Source organism: Rhamphochromis longiceps, linkage group LG1, assembly GCF_057381845.1.
Source record: "Rhamphochromis longiceps isolate RC_006_pf linkage group LG1, R_longiceps_female_GT1.1, whole genome shotgun sequence".
NCBI lineage: Eukaryota > Metazoa > Chordata > Actinopteri > Cichliformes > Cichlidae > Rhamphochromis > Rhamphochromis longiceps.
In genome coordinates, this window is record NC_140557.1 from 30,629,255 (window position 1) to 30,648,226 (window position 18,972).

Genomic DNA, 18,972 nt, shown 5'->3' on the forward strand with positions numbered 1-18,972 from the left:
ACAGGAAAAATAAACAACTTACATCTTTATCCATGAACCGCTGAGCATGCAGCAGAACTGCGTGTATCACCCGTTATATGAGGCACAGTCTATACTCCTATAATCCTCAGAATATTATAATGTATAATTGATTTTGCATGCAAACATAAAACAATCTGTCATCAAGATATGTAAATACTCTCTCAGCAATGTAATCAATTGTATATTTAAGACAGGTTAAACTTTAGAGGTGGGAATCACCATACATCCCACGATACGATATTATCACAATACTTAACCCACGATACGATATTATTGCAATTTTAAAAAAAATATTTTGCAATATTCAGATTCTGTACATAAAGTTAAACTTTATCAATATTCATTTTATCTAATATCAAAGTCTCGCACTCAGTCTTTCTCTCATTTCAGTCAGTTTTATTGTTGACAAACTGAACGGTTTGTTTTACAGTCTAGTCCAACTTAACTGAATGCAACCATCTGGTACAATTATAGCTGTTCTGAACTATGCAATTTATGAAAACTATGCAGCCCATTCAGCAACTGAAGAATTTGAAAGTAAATTAAAACAAAATATAAATTTACATTAAATAAAAAAAAGTTTTAAAATTAAAATAAAACATGTCTTAAAGTAAAATAAGTAAACTGTCATGTTTATTGCTGCCAAAAAAAAGTTAAACACATTTGGACAGTGAAGGAATGTCAGGATTCTTCCTCAGAAAAAAGGATCAACATGCTCTGAGCACAAAAACCTTTTTTGTAACAAAATATCGATTTCTGCTGTCCCTGTATCGATACATTATTAGCAAACAAAATATCACGATACTACACAGTATCGATTTTTTCCCCCACCCCTATTAAACTTATACAAGGTCAAAGCACTCATCATGCTACCACAAACGTAAAGGGGCATGAGACAATCCAAATGACTGACTTAGTCGGATCAGACATTAAACAGCCTTTAACATGCCAACTCCCTAGTGCAAAGTCTTTGTTATGTCAGACTGCATCCACGTGAGAATACCCGGGTAGCTTTCATGGTGACCCCAGACGGTTGGTGAAATCCTCAAGCCTCAAGCTCAGACTCATCTTTACATACAGTCTACAGCTTGATTTAAAGAGAGTATTTTTTTTTCGTTACCAAGAACAACAATATTTAACCTCCTAGGACCTGGCGTCCATATATGTGGACATCACATTTTGGGTTATTTAGACCAAAATACTCAATTTTGCTCTACAAGGACCTGATATCCACTTACGAGGACATTATACTGCTACTGTTCTATCAAAATTTTAAATGAATATCCTCATATGTGGCTCTTATTTTTATTAAAAACAAAAATAAGGTGAAAAAAAAAATCTGGTAATTCTTTGTTTTTACATTCATCTGGCCCCAATATTGTCCAAATATCAAAGAGAAATTTAAAATGCATGCTGTGGAAGAGTTCGGCTCTTAGGAGGTTAAGGAAGTAGAAGTATGAAGTCACTTGAGTACAACACTTCATTTCACCTAAACCTATATCAATATCTGTCCAGAAAAGGTATGCCTATCACTGTCGCTTCAAATACTCAGTAATAGTAGATCGCAGCTATCAGTTCTAAACAGACATGAGAAACCTTGAAACCCTCATCACGCAAAATTATTCCGTTTTGTTTGGAGGCAGCGGAAAAGTGAGTGCACTGCTTTGAAGTTAATGCGCCTGTGTGTTTAATCTCTGCTTGGCGGATTAAGCAGGTCATTACTAAAAAGCTTATAACTAAGGTCTGCTGAGATTTTTAGCCAACTCTCAATCAAATGGAGGGGAGACGAGAAAAATACAGGGTCATGCCTGGTGCTACAATACCATAGAAACAAATGCAGGTTTACTAAACACAGAGAAGCAAAGGGATCTAAAATAAGGGAATGAAGTCTAACCTATGGTGTACAGTTGTAGCAGATTATTGGGGTCAAGTAATTTCAACTCAAAGTAAAAAATAAATCATCGCCAGCATTTAAAAAAATAAATAAATCATTTATTTCTGTAATTTTATCCTGTTATTTAATGGTCTTCTTCTTCGAGGAACAAATAACTTGACAGCAGTGATGGGCAGAAATGGCATTGTATGTCTTATATTAAGAAGAGATGCACTGATTGAAGTGTGACCTGCTGATCGCCAACTGTCATTTTCTTTTCTCAGAACTATAATTACCAGCACACAAAAACAAAAAAATCTACTTCTGTTTTACTTTTTCTCTTCTGTTCTGTTACTGATTTATAACTAGGGATGGGTATCGTTTAGGTTTTATCCGATACCGGTGCCAAATCGGTACTTTTGAAACGGTGCCGGTGCTCAAACGGTGCTCAAACCGGTGCTTAAAGAATGGAGAACACAAAATTGGTCCAAAAACCTCTCATGTTCAGCTGTTTTTTGTAAAAATATAACAATGTTAGCCTTTTCTGCAGCTATGGGGCATATATGGTATCACTCTTGGCTGGAAGCAGTGCTTAAACAATGGAAAAAACACAAACTTTGTCCTAAACCTCTCATGTTTAACTGTTTTCCACTTTTTCTTTGGTCATTTTAGCCTTTTTAGCCAGGGTGAAGGGAGTATCTGCCATCAAACAAGAGGACAGCCGCATGTAGCTATGATGATGTTTGCTAGTTCACCTTACATGCATTAATGTAATAACGTGGTTAGCCTACTCAACGTAAATTAGCTACTCATGCAGAGAAGAACGGCTGCTGCTGCCATCATCCGTCATCATTTCTGCTACACTGGCAGGGCTAGGGGCCAGGACTGTCCTCTTCGTGTTTTTGGGGGATGTTGCATAACAGGCAACCCACCCGCAGTAGAGGTCTCGCAGCAAGCTATCAAATACGGCGCATTTCTGGGCTTTTAAAAAAAACGCTATGCGTCGCCAGGTGTTTCATCGGATTTGAGGTGTTACCTCCTTTGACAGTATCACAGTATCAGCTTAAAGCACTTGTTGCAGGCTGCTGAGTTTGCATATTTTGCTATGAAGTACAGCCAGACTTTTGACCGCTTCGCCTTGGACATTTTTAATCTGTAGCTCTGCTCTAACAGAACGTATGTACCTGGCCCCGCCTACTATCCTCGGAAACGTAAAATGATTGGCTAGAATCTAAAGTGTATCACAGCTCAGGAAAAAAAAGCACCGAAATAAAGCACCGAAATGTGCGCTGCTTTTCGGTCTGGTTACTACCGTTTATGTCAGAACCGGTACCCATCCCTATTTATAACTACTACTTTTCTTCAATGCAACATTTTATTTTCATAACAATATTATTAATAATAACAAAACAATAAATTAAACTTTAAATATTCCCTAAAACTGCTATAATTAACAGGATTGGCTCTTGTTGAAACAAATATAAAGCGCTCTGCTCCTGGAAAAAGGCACAAATATCATAGAATTGGGTGGTATAAACGGTATAGAGTAGAAATGATATGAATTTGGCCAACGGTAGAGATTTTTACTATACCGCTGCTATCAAACTGTGCCTGGTCAAAATCATCGCAATCGCTGCAAGCATGGAGCTTACACGTGGGGAGGAGGAGGAGGTGCCCATGAAGAAGAACGTCGGTCACATGCACCTGGGTTTGGGTTTAAGCAGTTTGATGTTAAGCAGAAAAATATCATCTGCAAATTATGCCGGGTGACAGTAATAGTGAAGAGACGAAGCACGTTCTGGAATATGAGAAAAGCCAAAAACTGCGCTCTCCTCAAACGCCCAGTCAGTCAAGTGGAAAGAAAAAAAGGTGGCCCTACACACCGGCAGACTGATCTTTTCCAAAGGCACATTTTATTTTAAACAACTTAGAATTTAGTGTTCTACTGATATTCTACATGTATTTTTTATTCAAAGATTTTTGCGCATTTATCTTCATTTTTATTTGTTATTTAAGAATTTTGTGTTACATTGTTTGGAAAAAGATCTATTACATCTTAAAAATCATTTTAAAAGTTTTATAATTAAAAAACAAACAAACAAAAAAAACGTTTGCACAATAAATGTTCTTAAAATGGCATTCTATACTCTATCTATATACAGAAGAAAAGAATATATCGCAATATAGATCATTACAGCACATGCTTCAAATTATACCGCCCAGCCCTAAAATATCATATAACATATTTTAGCTTACCAAGCAAAAGCAGGTGCAAGAAATGTATGTAATTACACAAATGTGTGTTACTCACATAACCTTCCAGCATGTTTATAACTATAACACCAGATAACAAGACACCGACCCTTTGCCTTTTTTTACTCATCTCCATTATTTCCCTTGTAACCACTTTGATTCCTTGCTCATACCGAGGCTGCTGGCTAGCTTTAGCGTTGCCCACTTTGCCTTTTTTAGTTTGCTTTAGCTGGGTGAGGGTGATTTAACTGTCTGGACAGATTTGTTGTTGTGAACTGTTTTGTGGTGTTCACGTGCCGTTTACTTTGTCGAACTTCGTGCCTTCACTCATAGAATACTTCCATGCTAATGACATGTTAGCATGTGGCTGTGAGAATATGTGCAACTATATTACAAGATGTTCTTCATGTAAGTGTTTCATGTAGGTCTCTCAGTACTTCCTTAAATAACTGATTTAAATGGACACCATGTACTGAATCAATTATTTATTTAGTGTTACTCTAAAGAGAATAATTCAATCTCTAAAGAGAAACACTGCATAACTGGTTTAAAGTTCAAAAGCATACAAAAACATCTTACGCAGCACTACAATGTGATATAAGTTACAGCCTTAAACATCAGCCGTGGATTGAAATGCTGTGCGATTATCTAGCACTTAAAACAGGGCTGCATGGGGGTGTGTTTCAGTATCTCAAGGCCAGCACTTTATCCTCACACAGATGCACAATTACCTGTTACGCAAGCAAATGAACAGTTAGTTCCAAGAGCTCCGTCTTTCCCCATGCTATCAAAAATGTTTCAGAAGAGAAATGCAGCGCTTAAAGGGACTTGTAACAGATATGCCTAATAATTTCATCATACAAGCGAGACCAGGCCATTTTTCACAGTGGATATAAGAGCAGATTTAATTTGCCCATGTAATGCAGTTAAGCACCAATCTGCATGTGGAAGAGGTTTTAGTGCACATCAAGTGTGTTGGTTAATTTCATTATTTATTTATTTTTTTAATATCGACAATGTTAAAACTTGTCACAGTCAAGGAGCGTGCATGAACCAAATATTTACACAAAATGTCATTTAAAGAACAATCTCTCCCCCGTCCGTGCTTCCTGGACCACAAATATAACTGTCTCACTCTAAATCTTGACGGTGACGTCTGTAAGGACAGTGATACTAACCTCTTCTATTCATTTAGAAAGAGATAAACAACTGGCTGAACATCCTGTCACACTTCACCCAGCGTCCTGTCCCGGCTCGCTCTTCTGGTACTTTCTGTCTGCAGTATCTGTAACACCAACAAAGGAGACACAAAACATGAAAAGTCACTATTGTTTCTCAAAGGTGAACTCATATTTTTTTATTTTGCGTGCATGATGAGGACAATGTATGTGTAGGTGTGTAAAAGATAAATACTCCACAAAAAACATCTTTTTTACATGTTAAATGCAAGCTGACAGATTTCATGGGATGTACTGCTTTTTTTAATATAACTGAATTGCTTTTATTTGAACTGAGCTCTTCACTCAATTCTAATCATTTTTCATTAATGTAGCCACAAAAAACCCCACAGCCTCATAAGCAGACCTTGTTACTCAAACATTTTTTTTGAAATTCATTTCCCAAAATCTGTTATTGCTATTGAGGGTCACATGAAAGCAAAAAATGCACCAAGTGAAATGCACTAGGCAGCTGTTGGTTACAAGCCCACTTCAGACAGGTAAAAATACTCACATGTGAATGGGAAAGGTTCAGTTAGCATTAGCTGATAGTAGAGAAGAATGAATTCCTCCTGTGCACTGGTTTAAGCAGGCTCTACATCGCTCAAATGAAATCCTTTAACTGGCTAAACGCTTCCTGGGGTAAATTATGACTGATTGCTCCTAAGCGGCTTTTCAATACCACCTTTTCACAGAGCAGCAAAATTAGCCAGTGTATCTTTTTTTTTTTTTCCCTCAATGTGGCAAATTATAACTTTAAATCAATGCTACAAACACAGATGCACAATAAATTACGATAAGAAAACCGATGCATATTTGTAATTGCAGCTATTGCAGGGTCACTAATGTACGCCAATCTATCAGTCCAAATATGCAGTTACATGGATACTTCACTCTGCAATTAATCTTACTAGTTTATTTCTAGCTGCTGCAGTGGCAAGCTATTAAATTAAAGAAGGTACTAAATCGCTACGTCAAAGAGAATATATTGATCTTTTTTATGAAAAGTGCTTATTGACAGAGCAATTAAATTAGATATCGAAGAAATTAAACCAGCAGAGCTTCATTCTGTCAGTGCACGGCCAACTGCAATGTGACAGACACAGAACGACAAGGCCACTAACAATTTGAAACTGGCAAATCAACAATAATTACAATATTTTAAAATATAATGGTATCCAGTTACACAAGAGTAAAATTGTCCCAGTGATGTTGAGGTATCTACGTAGATCCTTCTAGATCACTCAGTCGGGAACATTTTAAGCAAAACTATCTGATGGCTACCACTCTAGTGCAAGTATATTTTTGCTTTTTTCCTCTTTAGCTTTCATCGTCGAGTATGCTGATGACCTGTGTTGCCACAATTCTGTCTATTCATACAGCTGGTCTATAACAAGTTGCCATAAAAGATGTATCCTGGCTAAGAAACAAAAGAAAATACGTTAATGAAGTATTTCAATGACACTCTTGATTCTTTAAAGGAGGACAGGACATGCGTGTTTGTGGCCTTTTATTTGAAAGAAAGCATACTGCTACCAAGCCTGAGTGAAAAGGAGACAGAAATATCATCAGTCTTAATCAATATTCTCTGGCTATTTTATGAGGATACTGATGTTTTTAGAGGCAGGTGTGCTGCAGGCAGATGGTAAGAAATGAGAGTAAACATCAGCCTGGAGCAGCTCATTTTTCCCAGAGCGAATCCTGCAACAGCCATGCCAGCATTTCATTCTACACACCTCTCTCTGAACATCTGGATAAAATGTTGCTTTGCTTGAATAAGCATCTTTGTAGCTGGCCTAGTGCACATGCACTGTAACCCACACGGACAACCGCACACACGCGCTTGTACTAAATGCTTCAAGATGACTGTGAAGGTGCCATTATGTTTCCCCATCTCTTCTCCGCAACCCTTCTGTCCAAAGTGGATAACCAGTTTCTTAAAAAATAAAAAATAAAACAAACCCACAAACAAACACGTTTCAAGCATCAAATGGAACCAAAAGCACTAGGGCTGAACGATATATCGCATTTGCGATAATATCGCGACATGATCAAGTGCAATTTTCTAACCGCAAAGGCTGCGATTATACTCTGGACATGTCCAAATTCATGGGCTGCATCCTCCTGAGGCCGCATTTGTAGACCGATTACGTCACAGCGACGCGCCGAAGGCTGTCCAAATTACTACCATATCCCAGAATTCATAGCGCGGCCCAGCCAAACTCCAGTTTCCAGCAATGGCGGCCGCTACTAAGTTTTAAAATTACTCATACTAATCTTTCTGGGTCACAAAATAAACTTTTAACATATTTTCAGGCGAGAAAGTAGTTGTGTAAACATCAAATATCTGCTCGGTTTATCAAGATATCCCATATTTGCAAAAGTGCTTCGACGTTTTCAGAGGCGTCTGCTACCCACCAGCTCGACAGCTAGCCGGGAGCTCGAGGGTTACTGATGCGGCCGAGAACGGCACAACTCCCGGCACATCATTTTCAGATCACCGCGGAGTTTCGCTGCTCGGGTTAAACGTAATATATAAGTCACTTAGACAACCTAAAAATGTTATTGTTGGGCTTTTTTCAGTGTTTTGTTTGTTCGTGAGTAAATCGGTTTGGCTGAGATTAAAGTTATTAGATTAGATAAAATAAAACTTTATTAATCCCCCGGGTGGGTTCCTCCTTGGTTTTCACACAGCTGACTAAACGTCAAACAGAAAACTTATTAAACAGAAGTATGAGACAGTCGAGAATTTACACCAGTGTCTGGTTATATTTTAGATAGCAAGAAGCAGACGGCCGAGTTTAATAAACTCCACCGAGACAGCGGTGACGCTAATCAGAAGGCTAGACCGTCCAATTTCACGCCTTTAAATTTTAAAGGCGTGTTTGTGTGTGTGTTTATACAATTGCTATTATGTTTGCACTTTATGTGTAATGTTACTGACTGCAGAGATCAGTAAGATGTGTGTATTTTTTATTTATTAGTTTTATTTATTTAATATTATTTTTTAATTGAATGACTGTCTAGTAGTTCACAGATGTCGAAAAACTGAGTGTGGTAAAGCCACTGATTTTGTTTATGTATATTTCTGCAATCTGCACATTGTACTGACTTTCATTTTAATGTTTACACCAGGGTTCCTTGTCAGCACTTTATGCTCAGATGTTTGTAAGCTAAAAATAAACTATTGTGTATGTTCAAATATACTGTTGTGATTGAAGAAGTTAAATAAAAATGTCAGTCATCAATTCATGCATCACCTCATGTCATCATAACAGAGGTCTGTCTTCCAGGAAAGAACAGTTTAAAATTAATGTAATATAGTATTGGCCATACTATATGATGTATTGCTTGTCTTTGTTTAATAATACAGAAGACAAAGACCTTAAAAAATAATCGCATCGCAATCGCAATATTGGGGCAAAAAAATCGCAATTAGATTATTTTCCATAATCGTTCAGCCCTAAAAAGCACAGTGTAAACTTGAGCTCAGAGGTGCCTTTAGTGGTGTTTTGAGAGTGTATAAACCTTATCTGTCCTTCTCAGATGGTTTATGATTGTGGCAAAAAAGGCTTGGCTGGAGGAAAAAAAAATCCACGTATATCAGATGAAATTAATTAAAACATAATATGAAGGATACTGAGCTTCAAGGAAAATGATCTGTTGCACTGCATCAACAGTAAAGGTCATGTATTTAACAACTGAGTGAGGTGACTACTACACTGAGAGATTAAATACTCTAGATCTGTCTGTTTGGGCTCAGGGGGTGATTGAATACTAACACTAGTGACCGATTTCCTAGGGGAAATCCTGTGTATGCACAGATCTTATAAAACAGGCTTTGAAGGACTTGATGAATGAGTTTATACTGTGTAAGAGAACAGACTGAAGGAGGGACAGATATTTTTCAAGAAACACCAATATTTGAAATTCTAAGAAGTTAAACGCTCAATCAGTATGAGTTCTAAAAATATATATAATCTCTTAAGGATGTGTAATCAAGAGCAGAGGAAGCTGAGCAGCACTCCAACTCCTCTTTAAGGCGGTTTAGCATGTCCCAGCTTTGCTCTGTGCTGACACCGTTTTAACAGCCTTTACATACTGACCCATTCAATCGACCTCTCCTAAGCAAGGGGCTGACACCTTGCATATGAATCACGGACATCAACTTTATGGCTGTCTCCTGTGAATACATTTTGAACATTATCCTGAGGATATTTCTTTTATGATAGTTTGACTGAGAATGATATTGGGCCATTAATTACTCAAGTCGCTACTCATTTGCTGGCGCCACCACACATGCAGCCATCTATCATGACTTGTGAGGGTGAAAAAGAAAAAAAAGAAAGAGAGAGAGATGGAGACCCATCTGTTGGGCATTCATAAATACATTCATTTTCTTTGGGGAGTCAATGGCTGGCCAAACATTGAATGATCGCACCACGGATGCCACCATGAAGCCAGCTATCATTGACCATCTGATGCCCAGAGCAATTTCCAAGAATTCTGCGTCTGCAAAGTGAAGCGCTCAATTAGCTGAGATTTCTGCTTGCAGAGCTGGAGAGCGAACTGATTAAACGCGATTGCTTATCATACAAATAATCTACTCCATTCTGCCCACACATACACACAAACACACACAAGTCTGAAGTATTCTGACGCACAGTTAAAAAAAATAATTAAATAAAATCAGTATGAGCTGGTTCCAAGGTCACTGGATAAAAATAGTCTGCATAGTATAATCTAAATGAATTGCTTGGGAGACGAATCTATATCCCAAAAATAAATAATAGTCTGAACCACTCTGCAATACTGCAGATGATTTAATCTCTGGTTGGACCGGAGTCAAAAGCTTCTCTTTTCAGGCAAATTTACACAATAACCTGTTATATACAAAACACTCCTTGAAAAGATAACTGAGAAAAATAGGACTGTGTACATCCTTATATGGTCTGCTATAACAGAAGAGAATGATTTTACTTGTAGCTGCTGTGAAAATTGAAAAATGAATAAATAAATGAATGAATAACTAAATCTGCATAGAGCAAACCTCAACAAAAAAAGACAAAAATCGTTACTTTTAGGGCTTTTCTATACAATCCTGGAGGCCCATGCTAGCCACCATGTTAGCTGCATTCTCCCAAAGCACCAGTCCCATGCCAACCTCTCCCAACTCTCAAAACATTAGGGTAATTTTCATACTGGATTTAGCAAACAAAGAGGGTTTCAGAAGGCCTTCGTCACATGCTGAGAGATGCGTTGTGGTTGTCACAAGTGTTTAGGGATATAGATAGTAAAATGTGGTGTTATTTAGTGCTGCTTTGCATATATTTATGGGCTGTGTCACTCCCTTTTTTGTGCTTGTAAAGAAATGCAGCTTTGTTGCACCAGCTTATTCCCAGATTGGGTGCAGCTGTTCTCCACTGTTTGCTCTCTCCCTTTTCTCATGCAGAAACAATTTTCCATTTGTGAATCCCCCCCCTAAAAAAACTCCATACTTCTAGATTTCCCTTGGAGCGTCATGAGGTACTTACCCTTTAAATACACCTACACTCTGAGATGCTTTTTGCATTCAGTCGTGGGAATGTCAGTGTCAGAGTGACACAGTTAAAGGTTGAGGCAACAAGAACTTGCAGGCTCTGGGGAGGCAGGTGGAGTCACTGCGCAAGCCATACAAAACAGATACTTGGAAAACTCTGTGAGAGCCACTCCTGATTTGCGTTCCAACTCTAAACTGAAGAAAACAGGATGAGAGGATAAGTCTCAGAGTGGGAGGCAGCAAAAAGCAAGCTTGCATTAGGAAGCCAAGATGAAAGTAAATAAGAGTTGGGAAGTTTTTAGAAGCACAGCAAATACCCTGGCTGCCTGTCAGGACTGTAGTGAACCCCGTTTTTCATGCTAGCAGGCAAACACTGCTTACAGTAAGAGCGGACCATTAGATACCAGCGATATGTTAGGGAATGAGAGAATAAACATACACAAACAACGTTAAGCAGCAGCAATTAACACAACTCAAGTCTTCATTATCTCAGTATCTAGCACAACTGAACTGTTATGGTGTCCACGAGAGGTCACTGCAGATAGTGCTGCTCACTTAGAATCGACATATTCAGATTTATCTTGATTTGGAAAAAAAATGAGCAAGATTGCAGCTAACAACACCTTCCAGTTATTAAATAATTCAGGTCTAAATAGAGGGAGAGATGACAGACAGATGCACCTACAATGCCACAGCGAACAGCCATAGTTAGCATGCAGGCTGTAGTTGTAGGATGGCAAAGCTCTTACTCACAGTCTTCAGGTCATTTTACAGACTCTTTGTAGATTTCTGAGATGTGGTATAAAGACAAATCACATGAGAACATTCCCTTCTGGGCTCTGTACATCTGACGAACAGCTCTGAACTTGTTCGCAGCACAGACACCTCGGTGTGAGCTCTGTAAAAGAGGAGGGCTGTGCCCCAGCTGCCTTTCACATGAAGACAAGACTTGCATCTTCAGAACCTTGTTAGTTCTCTGAAAAGGCCACCGACTAGTTTGGAATATTAAGCAGCTCGTGCTGTCGGAAATCAAAAAGGATTTTGGGAGAGAGTGGGAAGTTTCAAAAAGGCTTTGATGGTATATATCGCTCAATCTCCAGAAGATATGGCAGGATGAAAAAATAAAGACAGGAGAACAAAGAGCCTCTCGGGGAGGAGGGAGGCAGAGGTTATTCTTCCCCCCTCTCTGTTCTGAATATGCATATATCATTATTCCTCAATCAGAGCGTCTTGCCCTTAAAATGTCAAGATTTCTGACTGAAAAGACGAGAAAGCGAGAGACAGAAATAGAAACTAAAATTGGGGAAATGGGACACCAAATGTTTCAGGTCATCAGACACACTCAAGTAATATAGTCTCACTTTAAGGAATATACAAATGCAGAGCACAGTGAAATAATTCATAAATCTAAGGCCTGGTAGCACAGTTTGTTTAAAAATAATTAAAATAATGAAATGATTACTAGATGCCTGAATAATTACAGAAACAGTTACATCTTTCTGAAAATCTTTAAAGACACGAATGTGCACAGCATGCTTCTTGGTGCGCTCTAAGACAAATATGTTGATTTAATAACAGCACCCTTTTGCATTGAGAGAATTGCCATCGCTTTGGGAGGAGATTAGATTAAGCATAATAACACGTCTCCTGCAATATGCCTTTCCTTCAGTCACAGTAAAAATAGGTTGTTGCCAATAAAAAGGGCTTTCTTTCAGGAATATATGCAAAATCTCACTTTTAAATTTTAAGGGAACAAAGTTGTTTGAGAACCGAAGAGAGAGTTAAGACGGTCAAGTCGGTGAGATTTAATATGTAAAGCGCATTGGCTCACACAGCTAAAGAATTTGACAGAAATGCCAAGAGACTGCAAGCCATCCAGCAACGAGGTTGAACGTGTGGCAATGAAGAAAAAAGCTGTTCAGAGGCAAAGTAAAAGCCCTGAGGTGATTTTTAAAAAATGTCTCTTTCGAGCTGACCTTGACTTTACCGTATCCTGCAGGTTTACCTTTAACTGGCCTTACCAAGCAAATTATTACCCCTGTCAAGGCTGCAGTGTCCTGCCAATCTTCTGCTTTCTCTGCCTTGAATGCAATTGCTCGTGGATATTTCTGCTCAATTTTCTTCTGCCGCTTTCAGGCAATTTAAATCTCTTTTAGTTCATTCGCACATGATATATGTGCCTATAGTGGTCCAGAAATATTTAAATTGAATAAGGGAGATAGTAATTCTGTTGGTTTTTAATTATGGGGATTACGGAACGTAGTGTTCGAGCTTTACAGATTGCACAGCAAGGCCATGCCAGTTCTGTTGACACTGCTCAGAAGTCTTTCATGTTGTAACTCAGTTTGTAACCCAGAATGTCCATGTGTGTGGCTATAACACTTCTGTCATGGTCCAAATGTCTACTGGAAGCAGAGTATCTGCAGTGTCTCCACAATGTCTCCTTCTCTCACTGTGTATTTTAACACCAAGACAAGTTACGTATAAACACATGACATGTATGATGACATTACTTTTAATTTAACTGCGAATGCGAGACATGAGCCAAACTGGTATATGTGCAAGTTAGATTGAGATTCATTGAAATGATCAAAGCGTGTGTATGCTTGTTTTTGCTTTTTCCAACTCAGTCAGGGTAACTGTCTGAATGTGTGTGGGGGCATCTTAGAACAGTCAGGTTTACATAAAAGGAAAAACCAAATGTACTAATTGTAGGACATTGGCGAGGCTCTTTGACAATTCCAGAGCAGCTGTCACTACATATGAATGTGGTTATTTATAGCGCTGTTGCATACCATTTCATCCCCTTAGATGTATGCACACAATCAAACCATTCCCTCCTCCATATACAACAGAAGTCCTCCTCAACACAATCTAGAAAAACAACCAAACTTTGCACTTCTTTGTCTCAGAAGGCTCCAAAAATCTCCACCATATTTTATAACCTTAAAATAAACCCACACTGCTTGTGCAGTTACATCTGGGAGAGAAAGCTGTTGACTTTGTGTCTGCAGAGTTATATAAAAGCATGTTAATCAAACATGGTTTTGATGATAATTAAAATGTCAAAAGGCGATACTAACCATCCAGCATAAACAAGGAATTTTACCATGGTAGAAGCAGAAAGCTGTTCCATTTGTAATTACTGCCATTATTATCCACTAACCCTTTAACACTGAATGAAAGCAAAATGAACATTAATGCAATACCACAAATCTTAGTTCTTACCCCCTGAAGAAAAATAATGACTAGTAAGTGTTCAAAAATCTTACAGTGTTGCAAAACTGCAGGTGAACTTGTAAAGAGGTAATCAGGGGAGTTTTTGACTTCTAAAAGCGCTCTACAGCTGCTTTTCTGAATGGTTCTTGTATATGTACGCAAAGTAAAGAGAGACAAAGTTGCAGATAATGACGCAAAAAAAATAATAACAACAAAAAAAACTACACAAAAAAGTCCATTAAACAACCCTTAGTCAACAAACTGTCTATTTATGATCATCCATACATGCAGCATCAATTAATTACACCATCACACACAAACAAGGCTGTTCCCTGGGTACTACTATCAGTGTCCCTTATAGATTAGATCTATACAGTCACTTGAAGATATGACGTTGAAAGAGCCAGGCTCCATCACATCCGTCACTGCTAACAGGGCTGTCAGAGCTGAGCTGAATAGCAAATATGCTAGTCAGGCATGGGGACAGATATAAAGTAGATAGAGGCACCAGAGAAGCAGGAGAGGAGACATGCCTGTACTGTAATGGTAAAGCCAAGCCTATTTATGCAGCTGCACTTCTTCATGTGTAGCTCTAGAGATGCAGTAAGCCTCCCTCTAACGTGCACTAGCCAGCACTGATTTGCAGTGTTCATCTGGGACTCTGTTGCCACAAGAAGGTAAGGTGAACTGCAGCAAACGAGAGGCCCCAGAAGGGTCCCACTCCTGGGGAGTAAAAACAAACTATGCAGAAAGGCCAACATATTTAAAACTTCTCGCTGTGAGGCAACAGTGCTCCGCACTCAGCTATTGTGCTGCCCCGTTGTGTGTTAAATGCCTTCCTAATTTTGTGGTAATATTTGGGGGAAGAGAGAAAAAAAAAAAAAAAAAAAAACTGCCTGTACATGACTAGTTAGCCCAAGCTTAAATCCTTTTTGGCCTGCCAGTTTGAGCAGAAGCTCATTAGTGCAGAGGCTGCTGAAATTAGAAGAAAAATGTCCTGCTCATTTGTATGTGGGAAAATAGCAACAGAAAGTAAATTAGGAAGCCTAAAGCTTTGGTCTGTGCACCAGTGTACAAAGCATCTGGCTCTATCACAGTTCCTGGACATGCTGCCACATGTTATTCCAGCGCTTTCCGAAATTCACTTGTCAGCGTACATACTAGAGATGGCACGATACCACTTTTTTATGTCCGATACCGATACCATAAATTTGGATATCTGCCGATACCGATATGAATCCGATATAGTGTGTTTTGTAATCAATAAAACTGTTTTTTAATATCTTGCTGCATTTTGTATAAGTTCATACTCAAGTTTAAATAAACAACAACACTAAAGCTATTCTGTTATACCTGTATGTAAAAATACACTGCACCCAAAATATTTCATAGTTCAGCAATACTGATCAATCTAATAAACTTAAACCTACTCCATCCTCCCTATTCTGGTATTTTAAAGAGTACTTAGCAGAAATATTAAGCAACCTAACTAATAGGGTTGTAAACTCCAAGCAAAAAAAAAAAAAAAAAAAAAAAAAATAGGGAACCACCCCCCACCTCATGATGCTTAATCGACATAATCAACTTTAATTTGATGCAGTGTGGAAAAAAAAATGCACAGAAATAAATTCTTTTTCAAGAATAATTAAATAGATTCAACATCTTTCTTCAACAGAATTGCAGACTGCACAGATGGTATCTTCCCAAAGGAAAAAGTAGTATAGCTTACTAGGGTATATTAGACTTAACAGTTACTATATACAGTAATGGACTTCTATATATTTTACATAAGATTAAAACTTTGGGTGTAAGATTCAGATAATTATTTATTAAAAGCTAGACATTTTAAATGAGAATAAGAAAGAAGTGTATGTCTTTGTGCCCCCCTTTTCCCTGTTAATGCCCTATCGGCCCCCCTGGTTAAACTTTGCTAGATCCGCCCCTGCACAGTTACCAGCGTCAGCTACGTAGAAAAAGATCCTGGTGTAGAAAGTAATATTAAATAAATTCTAACAACAGCTTATCAAGGTTAAACGTGCTGCTGTTGTTCAGCCGCTGGTTTCCTCTTTCTGGCGCGAAGTGGGCGATGAACGAACAAGAGAGACGGACTGGCGACAGAAAAGCCGATCAGCTGATCATTAATCAGTTTCACGATTGAAGTAGCAGCTGGAGAGGGAGAGAAGAGGCAGTCGCTCCATATATCAGTTGTTAAGCTTAACGCTGGAATGCTTTACAAACATTCAGAGATGAACTTACACACTTGCTTTACTTCTCTCTGGGATAACTTCCTCAGAGATGAAATGCTAGTTTGGTAGCGAGGCTACAAATACACACAGCCACTCTATCACGTGACCACACTGCTCCGACGTGCTACGGTTATGAACCGATTTACGCCATGTCGCAAGTTTTGTGAGGTGCTTTTTTGATATTTAATGGATCAGATTACAATTTTTATTTCTCGTCAATATCCGATCCAGTAATATACGTCAGTATCGGACCGATACCGATACGTAATATCGGATTGGTCCATCTCTAGTACATGCATATAATTGCAGAAAGCTGGAATACATGTTTCGTTTTTTTTTAAGTGAAGAATTTGTGACTGGCATTTCAAATAAAAAACATTAATGGCATTTCATTTAACTACTTTAGTTCTCATATCAAAAATATCTTCAGTGACTGCTCACATTTAAAAACACAGCAAAACTGGTAGATCAGTAGTTTGGAATTTGACTAATTGGGGGTCTTATGATCTTAAGTACTGAGTCTTGATCTGAAGTATTTGGCTGCTACCTGCTACCATGTGTTCAGACATGAGGCTCCAAAAGAGCCATGAAAATATGAAACAAGCGCTGATGAAGCAGGTCCAACTAAATTCTTCTGAGACGTCTTCTGAGCTTAGTATGTCCAGCCAATCCAATAAAGACTTAACAGGTCTCTCGGCCCAAGGTCGTGCTTCCTGCCCTAAAAGAAGGAAAACTTCATTTGCAGGCCTAATCAAGCGTGAACGTCACAGGGGCATAGCGAAGGAAGGTCACGGAAGGCTAATTTTGCTCGGGGAAGATGAGACAGCTTTTGAGTCTCCCAGTTTTGCAATATTGGAGGGTGTCGAGTTGTAAAGATGGCTATTAAAACAATTAACTAAGACATTCTTTATCCACATTGGGTAGTTAGAGTGGATAGCTCTTATGAGAGTGAATGCAAAATGGTAGCCCAGGGAAATTTCACTACTCAAGCTTCATGCACTGAGCCCTTCAATTATCGAGCTGGATGGAAAAGAATTTCTCACAAATACAATTGTAGCCTTAAATTATTCTTGCACCTGCTTTGATAAGAGCCAGTGTAATGCTACACAGACTTTTGCTTGTTACTACAAGAGACAGTGCAAGAACTTGACTGTGAGGTCATTCACTCTGTCCATAAAAATCCTTTAAAAAAGAAGAATAAATTACTCGAGAATATTAAACTACTTAACCACTTTCATTATTAAAAAATAAAATGCTAATATATTTAGTTTACTACTAGGAAACATTTGGCATTTTTGCTTGAAAAATGTCTCAAACTTGTTGCAGTTTATCAGTTTTCTGCGCATAAATAGCAGACCTTAAACAAGTCAAGTATGTTCAACTCTCAATATCAATCAAATACTAACACAAACAACACTTCCTGCAGATGCTTCTTGAGCAAGAGCCAAGTGAATCACTGCTTTATGTGTTGCCAATTATTATTCAAGCCATTTTCCTCAAGCTTGTGCATTTCTTTTATAACAAAATAAGGTAAAAGAATGGGCTATTCAAACTCTGTATGACTGAGTGCACAATTAACACAAAGTTATAAAGAAAGGGGATTTTGAAAAGCACACACACACTGCCCTGGCACAAATACCACCAGCCCAGGGAAGCCTCGACAAACATGCTGTTTGTGCAGCTCGTGCCAAGTTATTTTTTCTCCGTTTGGTTTTTTTTAACCTCGGTTTCATTACAATTATTTGAACAAGTGAATGGCTGTAGTGAGTAAAAGTGAAGTGAGAAGCATTTGGACTGTTAGTATAAAACAAAAGACATTGTTAACTTTTACTGCTCAAAACACAAGCTGAGACACAACACAATGGCATTGCTATGCAGTGCCACTGGAAAGGCACTTGGAGTAAGGCAAGAGACAAGAACAATGCTACATTGCTAGTTTAAATGTGTGATTAACTCATGACTATAAAAAAAAAAAAAAAAAAAGTGGTGGGCAGTGGGTTGTTTGGTTTGAGTATTGATAAAAGATGGGACAGAAGGCGAAGGCACAAGCACACCACACAGGATCATGAGCCAGCCAACCAGAGCAACTCGCTCCCTGTAGAGTGTTACAATTCCTTGGAAAGCCTGATTGAACCCACCATCTTTTAATCCGATCTGCATCTATAATGCTAAATTAATGTTAGACAGTTCAAAAGTAAAGTGCAGAAGATGACCAGACTGTGTCTCTTTTTCAGGCCCACTTTCTTTAGCTCTGCAGGGTGGTACTTGGTGGGACGGAGGGATAGAGCAGAAAGTGCCCAAGGGAGGGTTACGGCTCCAAAGAATGCAAATATAAGCTGTCTGCGTGTTGCCTTTGAAGCAGGCTATGGTTGGGTGTACTGTGGAGGTCACAGGGCAAAGCAACAGCGGTGTCCCACAGAGAGACTGGGCCAACCCAACCCCCTCAACCCACTGTTAAAACGAACAAAGAGCAAAGGCTACAAAAACATAAACATGAATGCTGAAGACTCACAGAAACTGTCATTGTAAAGGTGCAAGCAATTAAAAACAAAACAGTTTAACATAATTTACAGAATTTGCAACAAGGCGTTACACCAAAAAACT

The 18,972-nt window shown here is 38.6% G+C and overlaps 1 protein-coding gene across 1 annotated transcript in view; it reads right to left on the bottom strand.

The window, feature by feature from the left end:
- glceb (glucuronic acid epimerase b) overlaps positions 1-18,972 on the bottom strand; it is a 62,926-nt gene that overhangs the window by 31,013 nt on the left and 12,941 nt on the right. Inside the window, exon 2 of the mRNA XM_085405697.1 lies at positions 5,326-5,432. The gene's annotated coding sequence lies outside the window, so the exon portion shown is untranslated. The remainder of the gene's footprint in view (positions 1-5,325; positions 5,433-18,972) is intronic.